We start from the raw sequence: 11,117 nt of genomic DNA on the forward strand, positions 1-11,117 counted from the left end.
ATGGCACAAGGTCAGCTATCATCCCAGATGACCTACCAGAAAGCGATATAATAGCAGATAGAATGCAAGCATGTAAGAATTCCCAGCAAAACTTTGAAATGAACAAAAAACGAATTGATAAAAATCGACAAGAATATGAATTTAAAGTGGGCGACCAAGTCTATATCCAGAATGGTAATAGACTCAACCGAAGTAAGATGGATAAAATAAGAGTTGGTCCGTTTAAAATTCTCAAGAAAGTTTCTTCATCGATTTTTGAAGTAGACTGTGGAAGAAAAAAAAAACAATCTAATCTTTTTCATATTAACAAATTGTCACTTTATATTCCTCAAAAAGTAACGTGAAGGGGGGAGATGTAAATGTAACCACATTTATGTATTTATTTCATATCTATGATATTCAATATCTTTGTTATATGTTTGATCTTTGTTTGGGTTTCGATAAATGTGCTTCGATAAATGTGCTGCGATAAATGTGCTGCACCACGTGATTGACATATTTTATAATTTATTTGATTTATGAGTTTCGTATGAATAAGCCTGTAATTGATTACTGTTTTACAGGTATGTTTTCTTTAATTTATATCTCTGTATTATTTTATATTATTTGATTATATGACATTTAATTTGTTTGAATAAACTGTTTTACAGATTAATAAATCAGGTTTTATTTAGAAACAATCTTACATGTATATACAATTTTACATGTACAGATCGTTGTACATGTACGTACATATTATGATGAGATGTACAAAAATGCGGTGAACCATAGAAACGAAGGAACAATAAATTGATTGCTTGCCATGATGAAAGCCTGAACGTCCTAATTGACTGAGGCATTTGTTTACAATATATTCTTTCTATCCCTCATCTTCCTTATCACTATCATCTTCATCATCATCGCTATCATCTTCATCATTACCATCATCTTCATCATTACCATCATCTTCATCATCACCATCATCTTTTCATCATCACGTTCTCGTTATTTGTAATATTGGAATTATTGTTTATCTTGGAATGTGCAGCGTCAAATCACGCCTACATCTAGTCTCTTACTTATTAACTTTTTTTTCGCAAGAATGCAATACAAAAACTGTTGAAGCTTATAAATTTTTGTCCGAAAAGCATTCCAGCAATGTTTTCGCAAAGTTGTGCGCAAAAAGGAATAAGCGAAAAATTTGACACTTCTGAACCTTTTAGTTTGGAAGGAAATGACGTTTTTTAAAAATTGATGAAGTGAGATGCGCCCACAAGTGCCCCTCCTGTGAATGCGTCATCGTCATCTACTTGCTTCTACGACACGAGCGTTTGCTTGTTTTCCATCTTACTTCATACCATATTGAAAACTTTGTTACAAAAATATGTATGGATAAAAGTATATTGCGCGAAATAAATTATAATTAGCGCTATATAACTAACAAATTACAATTACAATATGGAAAGATATTACCGACAATGATGGAAACATTAATGCGTCATGTTTCAGCAACAGTGTAGTTGCATTAAGGTTTACAATTATATAATGTATAATGATTTTAAACCTTAAATAACGGCATGGTCTGCTGGATGCCATACATTTTTGGCAGTTTTTTTAAACATCCACGTCAACATGACGGATAATTTCACTCATCAGATTAGTTATCATTTAATTTTGCATTGTTGCTTTTTAGACCACCACTGTCATCGTAAAAGAGGTACATATATAAAAAAATTTTCTACAAATTTTTCTTTCTTCAGGAGAGATCGGGAAAAAAAATAATTTGATGAAATTGTCTGCCTGGTTCGATCGTACGCACAATCTTTTTTATTAAAACCTCAACACTTCTGAGTTTGTTGAATTCATATTTATTGAGAGGAAAATTATTATTGAGCTTGGCTGACAGTACTGTTTCGGAGTTAACCATCGTCGGAGCCTATTAGATCAAAAACACATAGTCATAAATGCAAAATTTGAAATAAAATATTAAGTGAATAATCTAATAACAACAACAACAACAATAATATATTTAAAACAAACATTTAAATAGATGAAGTTATTTTATGTGCTTATTGGCACATGGTTTCCAAGCAGTGTTCTGTACAACGAGAGTGCGACAAGCCCGGAGTACTCCATGTCATATTTGCCTCGCAGTCTAATATCGTTGTGTTCTCCGGAGCCCATGTGCTTTATACAAATGTATGCTCCTGCCCTGTATTTATGTATATATACATTTATATGTATGTATGTTTATATGTATATATGTATGTATGTATGTATGTATGTATGTATGTATGTATGTATGTATGTATGTATGTATGTATGTATGTATGTATGTATGTATGTATGTATGTATGTATGTATGTATGTATGTATGTATGTATGTATGTATGTATGTATGTATGTATGTATGTATGTATGTATGTATGTATGTATGTTAAAACCAAAACGTGATGAGTGACACTGAACCGTCAAACATCAAGTAACAAATGGATTAACACTTTGATTTGTCGTTAATTGCACATGTCGGCATTCAGTTGGATATTTTCAAGCACACAGACACGCAGGAACCGCTGCAACAAGCACGAAATGTGGTTAGTTGCGAAAAACAGTTCCCTGCTGTCACCTGATCTGACGCTGTATGTATGTATGTATGCATGCATGTATGAATGTATGTATGTATGTATGAACCCGTTTTAATGAACAAGCCATGGTTAGGCATGCAATCGTTTCCGAGTTCAACTTATATCTATGTCCCTGGTCCCACACAGTCAGGTATCTAGCAGCTCCAATCAGAACGCAAAAGAAATTAAATTTTTGTAATAAAAGTGAAAGTGTTTGTTTTAAATAATTACCTTCATTAGGGTCACCCGTTATATTAATTATTTTTCCTATTAATTCTTTAATAAATAATGATGTATGCTTATCTGTTGGTCCGAACGTTTCGATGCAAATGGGTTGAAATATTTTGCTTAAATTGTTTAATGTATGTATGTATGTATGTATGTATGTATGTATGTATGTATGTATGTATGTATGTATGTATGTATGTATGTATGTATGTATGTATGTATGCATGCATGTATGTATATATGTATGTATGTATGTAAGTATGTATGTATATATACATTAATTACGTTTGCATGTATGCATGTTTGTATGTATATATGAGTTGCCATATTGCACCGCCCACGTTTCCTTCATACAATTTTGTGTTTCGTTTTGTATTTATCTAGTATCTTTTCCTGTTTTATTCATTGTTTGACGCTTCATTGACGTTAACCGTTTTTTAGTTGTGTTGTGGGTCTCCTCAGTTATACGTAGGTACCTCCATCTCACTTGGATACATGCTTTCAAGCTGTATCATTAAATTATGTCTCTTTTCATTTTTCATATATAATTTTTGTCTAAAAACCTATTTAAACACTGTATTAAAAAATTTATTAATTTTATAAATTAATTTCAGTCCGAACAATTCTAATTACTAATTGTATTTAAAGTTTACAAAATTTTATAAAATCTATGTGCCTGCCGAATAAAATTTGACTCTTCGCTCGAAAATTTTGTAGTCACGAACACATGGAACATGGGAATTTAGTACATGAATCGTTATTTTGCAATTTGTCCAATTTACTGAAAACAGAGCTGCGTCGAAATGTTATAGTTTGTGCTAGAAACCTGTACTTGTCGGGAATCAAGGATATGAACAGTGATTATATTATAAATGGCCTGCAATAGCTAAGAATAAATTAGAACGACGCGCACACTTCTCTATCAGCGTGTAACTTCAATTAAAATAATTATTTAACTTCATAGCACGTAAAGACAGTGTCTTTGTCTTTATACATCGAGATAGTTAGCTTGCTCGCTTATCAAGTTTTGTTATGTGTTAGAGGTTTTAAGTCTTTGGGTGCTTATATATTTTTCTATTCGTCATCTTTTTCCATCCTATGTTTTCTGTTTTTGGCAGCAAAAACTTTAAAATATTAAAAATTATTCTTTTGTTGGTTCCTCTTCATTGGCTGTTTTTATCAACTTCTAAAATTGAAAATCAGACAGTAATTATTAAAAAGTTTGAAGTATTTTTATTACTATTGAAAAACCTGGTAAAATAATATGCAAATGATTGTCAAATAAAACAATAAAAACGATCTCAAACGTAAATTTTATTTTTCTGACATCATTTGCTGTGCGAGTTACTCAGCGCCCTACCTCACCTCTTTTCAAGGTCGATATGCTCCAGTGAGTCTCTCTGTGAGTGTTCCAGTGTTCATTTGAAAATGTACTCATGTTCTAGCATTCAGTTAAGATTGCATCCACCGTCCGTTCGGAAACAAAAAATTACACGGCACAAATACGATAATTAATTTCCATGATTTTTTTAATTTTTTATTGCTTTGTTCTAATTTAAAAACGTTAAAGTTGGAAATGTTTCTGGCTTTTTTCACAAACTTCTTCGCATTTTGTTTTCCAATCAACTGATTGTGCTGTGCATATCAGCTGAGCAAACCAAAATATATTGTTAAAAGCCACACCTGTTAATATTTTTGTCCACTACATTTCCAAGTACTCCGAAATCTTATGTTGTGTGTTTTAATATAGTATAAACCTAACTGATATTATACATGTGTCCAAACAAGATAAATAGGACATGCAAGCAGCTTGTATGTCTGGTATGTATGTATACAGTTAATATGTGATTTGCATGAATTCATTTTGTATTTATTCAGTTTGTATGCATTCAAGTTTGTATGCACTAGCCGTGTGAAATTGTGTGTGCATGTGTTCTGTTTGCATTGCGTGATTTTTTTTATATATTCAGCTGCTATGTATTCAGAGGAATAATGCATCGTTAGAACCTCTACAGTAAGGCGTTAAATCGTGTTTATATATATATTTTGTATGCCTTTCTCTTAATGTTTCTTCTTTTTATGTTACGCTTTTGTAATCATTGTACATACGTGCGTTGCACACATTAGCAAAGGCGATTGTACAGAAACAATGTTGTGATACATTTTATGATCATAAAATTAGATATTTGTACTGTACGTACATGGTGTGTGACTCTGCAGAAAGCAACTGTATGTTCAACTGCACGTATGCAAGAAATATTCGTACATTTATTTATCAGTATTTCCTATATAACAATTATGTAAATGTATGTATGACTCTTGACGTCTGTATGCATATATACGCATACATGATGCACACACACATATACACATACATATATATATATATGGAATATATATATATATATATATATATATATATGGAATATATTTATGATATATATATATATATATATTATATATACCTATATATATTCACATATGTTAATACATATATAAGTATAATAAATACATACATATATATATATATATATATATATATATATATATATATATAGAAAAGTATGACATCTTATATTTGGCATACCAGGCTACTGAATAACAAACAAAAGTGGTAATCAGCTAATGTACAATTAGACGAATGACTAAACAAATGAACTGACAAAGTAAAAAATAATGTAAACAATTGAATGAAGAGACAAAATGGTATTTTTATTAATGGACGAAAAAGCGATTGAGTGAGGGAGTGATTGGGAGATAAATGGAATGGATTTCTGTGGCATAGCTCTCCGTAGCTTATAAAGAACTGCAAGTTGCATATTGTTCCACCCGATGTGTTCGTACATGTTCATGTTTATACTGTCCTGATCAATGCACTGTTCGTGTTTCTCTGCATTAGATTAACATACAAATACATGCCGGCGAAACTTGTGCTAGTGCGTGTGTATTTGCTCCATTTGTTTATATTCTGGCAATAAAGAGGATAATAAATGAGAAACGTGTGCTCAAAGCAAATTTTATTTGAAATGTTTGATGAAGATTAGAAAAACATTCATTTATATTTGTACACGGATCTATCAAAATTGAACCTGAAACTTATTGTTCAATAGTGCGTTTACTTAATTTTTTTTCCTTATACGGAATTTAGAAAATTCTGGACAAGTTAGTTTTTTAAATAATTCAATATGGAGTGGAATGAATAACTGTTTCTAAATAAATGAACAAACATTAAAAATTTGTTTAATTACTTATACATAACCGTCTATAACGATTCAACATATTTCAAGTTGAGATGAAAAGTCACATTTTTATTGAAAAATCTTCTTGAAATTTCGTCGCAAATTGGTTTAGACAAAATTTGCTTTTGATTAACTAGTCGGTATTTTAATTTTAAAAACAAAAATTTGCATCGTACAGAGAATTGAATGTAAAATTTATTTCTATTAATTTTTATTTATTATTTAAAACTGTTCACATTTAACTATTTACCAGAATCATGATCGATAATAGTTTGGACAATTTTGTGCACGGAGATATTTGAGCAGGTATCATCACAGATACACAAAACCAGTTATGGCGTGGCTATATTTACCAAGGCATAATTCTAATCTTGAGCCTGTTAAACTCTGAGATTGGCACATACCAAATGAATGATATTTGAACGCTTCTGAGCCGTTATTATATTTACCGTCGTAAAGGAAGTTTTTGTCTTTAAAAAGGATTTCATGATTTCAGGGGTTTTTTTTCTAACGGATTTTTGGTGGTTAATGACAAAAATAATTGCTATGATTTATAAAAACTTAACTTTTCAAAAGTTGTTTCAAATAATAACTTTGCTTCTGTTTTAAAACTATTTCATGTAAGAGATGCAACGATTTATCTATCTCTTAGGGTAACATGTATAATTTTTTATGAAGCGTTAAAATGGTACGTGATTTAAGGGCTTATATGAAACAGGCATTACTACAGTTATTTCATTTTTCACAAATTTTTCCCATTTTTAAGAAACAATTTAGGCAATTTTACATAATAACAAAAAACTCTTAGTTGCGGTTTCGAAAGCTTTTGATTGATAAATAAAATTTATGTGATAAACTTTGTTACAACTTAAATAAAGTCTGTAGAAGTTTTGGCTTACTTTAGTTGAGATGCTACAAACGTTGCAAGTTTTCTAAACATCAATGAAAACCATAAGGCCTTTAGTGTTAGGGAGTAGAGACCGCTGCTGCATTTTTTTCAACGTCATACAACAAATAAAACATCTTTCACTCTATTTCTTTTTATTAAAAAAATGAAGGTAAAGGAACTGGAAAAATCAAATCAGTAAAAGGAAACAGCAAACTTTAACACGCGCATCTCTATTTGCTCTTAAATATTTATTTATTGGAAAAAAGACAAAACGACTAATCGACACAAAATCTAACAAAGCTCAGGCAGGGATTGTAACGTGGTGTCATTCAGGAATAGTCATTAAAAAATAGATACATTACAAGAAACCCAAAAAAACTATACTTTTCCTAATAATATAAATGATATCGATTTTAAAATTAAAATAAAAAATCGTGGATGGAATATATAAACCGGTCTTTATTTTTAATAAAATTAGTTTATTGAAATAACCAAGCAAGTTTTTGTATTTACTTTTTACCATAATGTTAATGTTAAGTCGAACCATGTTTACAATACACGAACATTTTTGAATAATTTGAATGACTTATTTAGCAAATGCAAAATGATTGGGACTGGCAGTGAACGCTTTCTTAAGTTTTCCAAAACGACCACCATCGTCAATACAACAACAACCAAACAAAACTCAACCATTATATATTTGGCTGCAACACGGCAAAAATTATGACTAACATTGGTTGCCAACGGTAACTTATTAAATAACACAATAAACATTTAACAAACAATAAACAGTACCGATTCCTGATCAATATAATTAATCAACTAACTAATCCGATATGGCAAATTGTTTCGGTTTTATTTTAAATTTTTTTACAAAATGAATAATAACGCAACATCAGTAACCGTGCAACAGCATCCATTTAATGACAAAAAAACGCGCCATCCAATAGTAGAAACAACTATATTTCTATATAACAAGTTACATTGAACAACAACATCAACAACAAAACAAAGAATCAACGACAACGACATGAAGAGCATCATTATAGATGTAACGGCAACAACATGAAATGAAAAAGAACCAGGTTCTCGAGATTAGCCAATGCCTTTTATTGATCTGCTACACAACAATGGACTGCCCTGCCCTGCTAACAATATGTACACACCAATAACATACGTATGCAACAAACATATAAACAAATGTATAAATAAAGTCGTGCGTACGAAAATGCCAGTACGCATCGCATTGAGACGTTTGTGCACGGTCTGTTTACACTTGCGAAAATAAAAGTTCAACGCGAATGTTGTGCATTGAAATGTACGTTACGATGATTATGATGGCGAGGCAACACATGTCAGTACCACAACAATTTTTCTTCTCTGAATTGTTTAAAAGTCTTAGAAGCTAGTTAGTTTAGAAAGTACCTGATTGTCACAGCGAGATAATAAAGAACGCAGCTATGAAAGTATCTCGTTGTGAACTCTTTATAAAAATGAATTTGCGACCCAATTCAAATGATTCATATAACTCATCAACGTTGGTATAGGATAAGACGCAAATAAGCTGGAGGGAGGCAGACAAAGAACGAACTGGCATGGCATTGATATTCTCACCACCAGCGCCCCTTCAAATGTTGAGAAAACGCCCGAAGCGTTAAAAATTTTTTTCAAAAGGCAATTGTTTTTGATAATTTTCATTATATAAAAAATAGATATTTTCGTTGCGTATTAAAATTCCTTATTGAAATTGCTAATTAAAAACTACAATTATTATGAAAACATTGCAACAGATTATGAATTTGTTTCAATTTCCATTCCATTCTTTTCCCTTCTTATCTTCAGTAACACAATTTAAAAAAAATTTTATGTATAAATTTACAAAATCTAAAAACATCGGCACTGACACGAGCACCGAAAAAAAGTTAGAGAGAGAGAGAGAGAGAGAGAGAGAGAGAGAGAGAGAGAGAGAGAGAGAGAGATGGGAATGCAAACATATTTAAATTAATGAGTGCTGAAATGTTGCCACATCATGAGAAATATTCTAATTTTAATTTTCAAGTTGTGAGAAATATTTTCGAAATTTTTTTAAAATTATAAAAATGTTTTCTTCCTTTCAAGATGCATTAAACATTCGTTTCCTGCTACTTATCTGAATATTTAAATTTTAAATTATGCCTTACGATACTTTGGAAAATGGAAAAATGAGGTTTTGGAAGATTTGAAAATAATTATTCGATGAAATTAATTTTTGTTCGGTTAATAAAACATAAAACTGCAAATTTTAGAAGAGAATTTATAATTTTGCTGAAAAAATAATAAACACATTTTTGAGGAAGTAAAAAAGAAAAAAATTTTTCAATAATTCTGCGCTGCGTTAATGCATCCAGCAGAAATAATTTGTTAAAAGAGGAACTTTCTAAAGAGAGGTAGTTCAAAACATTTCTTGTGCCGGCCTTCAACTCTCATTCCTCGTCATATTATCTTTTAAATGTCTAACTATGGTCTATTGTCATCATAGTGTGTGTGGTGTGTATATATGTGTGTGTGTGTGTGTGCATACATACATATTCAGCTGTCAATACGCACATACACATACAATGTGCGCGTATGATTGAATAGAGGCGCAGGTTGGCCACATGGTCGTGTTAAATGTATGCAAATGATCCCGGCGGCAACAATTTGGTTCGTTTCAACGGTTTGCATTTGAGGAGCTGCCTTTTGTGCTCTTTCGTTAGTCATAAACTGCAACAATTTTTTCTTTATTATCATCCGGCCTGTTGAATAAATAAATGTTTCATGTTATGCATGCTCCAGATTGATTATATATATATATATATTATATACATAAAAATATATATATATATACAACAACAATAATAATATTATTATCATATATATATATATATATATATATATATATATAAGTATAATAATAATAACAAAATCAAATATATTAATTTTATACCATTTTTTACTTTTATAATTTGAAATGATTATTCAAACGAAACTGCTGAAATTTGAAGGCCTACATAACGACTGCCGCATGTTAGCGCCCAATTAGAGGAGGAGATGATCAAAATGATAATGCTTGGCATCGCACCGAGAATTGAGCATAAAAATTATTTTCATCTTGAAAGTTTTAAACTGCATTAATAAGTTCTCATCGTTCTCATCACCGTTTCATTATCATCTTCGTACATTGTCATAATCAGCATTGAAAGCATCATCATCATTATCACAGTTAGGATCGTCGTCATCGCCCAACTGAAGCGTAGAATTGAACATTTGAACTTCAACGTGATTTATAACGTTATAACAAAAAGTGTGATCAGAAAAAATATTTTCACTCACAACCACAAGCCAAATCACATGCTTGCTCTCAAGTTCAAAAAGCACTGAAATATATTTTGAGATAACATGCAGTTGACAAATGCACGCGCCGAGAAAGAAAGTGAAGGTGACAAAGAAATACAAAGGGTGAGAGAAAAGAGACAGAGAAAGAGAAAGAAAAAAACGAGAAAAACGAAACGGCAGACTAAAGAAAGACAACAGGCAAACACTGCATAAAATTAGGCGAGAACAATTTTAATGACAGCAACAAAGTTAGAACTGCGGGGAAACAACCGATAGTTAGCTTTAGTTTTGAGAAACCAAAATCTGAAGTTACAAGAAATGATTTAAAAAATGATTTGTTGCAATTATAATATTGTTAATGATATCCTCAAAAAATATAAAGCAAAGTTCAACACACGTAAGTAATAAATGAGCAAAGTTGAAAGAACGAAATAGAAAAATAAATAAGAAAATATGTAAACATGGAAATCGAGAGGCAGACAGGCAGACTTCATCAGCTCGTTCAGCGTCGTCGTTGAATAATTCATTGAGAATATAACGCATCACCGGTTTTGTTCTGTTGTTGCTGTTTAACTATCGTTGCAGTTGCAGTTGTTGTTGTTGCTACTGTTGCTGTTTTTGTTGTTGTTCTGTTCTTGTTAGTTATTGAGCTGTTCGTTTGATGTTGTTGTATTTGTTATTTGTGGCTTTCAGTCTAAATGACTTAGTTGTGTTGTAAAGAAGTTGTGATGTAGTTAATGAAAGAAAAAAAATTCTATTCAAATAAAAGTTGTTAACATTTCAAAATTTTCAACTTTTGTATTT

This window comes from Helobdella robusta (genome assembly GCF_000326865.2).
Source record: "Helobdella robusta unplaced genomic scaffold HELROscaffold_4, whole genome shotgun sequence".
NCBI lineage: Eukaryota > Metazoa > Annelida > Clitellata > Rhynchobdellida > Glossiphoniidae > Helobdella > Helobdella robusta.